Genomic DNA, 831 nt, shown 5'->3' with positions numbered 1-831 from the left:
AAAGTGAAGTGACATGTGGCCAAGTATGGTGACCCATACTCGGAATTAGTGCTCTGCATTTATCCCATCCAAAGTGCGTGCACGCACGCGCACGTGAAAAAGTGGGCAGCCATTTTTTGCTGCGCCGCCCGGGGAGCAATTCACTCCCCCCACCTATATTCTATCTGTTTCATTTTTATTTATTATATAATTAAAAAAAACCTTGCTACGTGTAATGCGTTAAGCTAACTGAGACTTGTTAAAAATCGCTGTAAAAAAACGGCCAAATTTTGACAGTAACATGCTGTTTTCCATTAAAACAGTGCATTCTGGTTAATATTTGTCATTTTCGAGAAAGCAGCCTGCTGCTATATATCGTGAATAAACAGCATTCAAAGTCGACACTCAGAGGCTGTGCTTCAAATCGCACCCTACACCCTCATTCACTATTCCTTCATGAGTTTACTAATATAGTCCACCTGACAGAGAGAATGAAAACAAATGAGTGAATTCAGCCAATGATGAACAGCTGCTGTTAACGAGCAGATTCACAGATTCACTGACAAGACAAACACAAGAACTACAGCTGACTTCAGCCTTATGCCGGGTTCAGACTACATGATATTTTTTTCGGTCATGATAGTCACTGTGTCAGATTACACGAGTTCGACTCCTAAAATCTTGTCGTGTCATGGACAAGAAACATGTCAGACTACACATCGCTCCCCGATCATTCATCGCGTGCCAGCTTTAATGATGCGCGTGATGTCATGGAGAAGGCGGAACTAACGACTGAACTCCAAAAACGAGAGTGTAAACATTGCTGAAGCGCTTCCGCTATAGTTCGCCAGC

The sequence above is a fragment of the Sinocyclocheilus anshuiensis genome, unplaced genomic scaffold (genome assembly GCF_001515605.1).
Source record: "Sinocyclocheilus anshuiensis isolate Anshui unplaced genomic scaffold, SAMN03320099.WGS_v1.1 scaffold1843, whole genome shotgun sequence".
In the NCBI taxonomy this organism is placed as follows: Eukaryota; Metazoa; Chordata; class Actinopteri; order Cypriniformes; family Cyprinidae; genus Sinocyclocheilus; species Sinocyclocheilus anshuiensis.
This window is presented reverse-complemented; position numbering follows the sequence as displayed.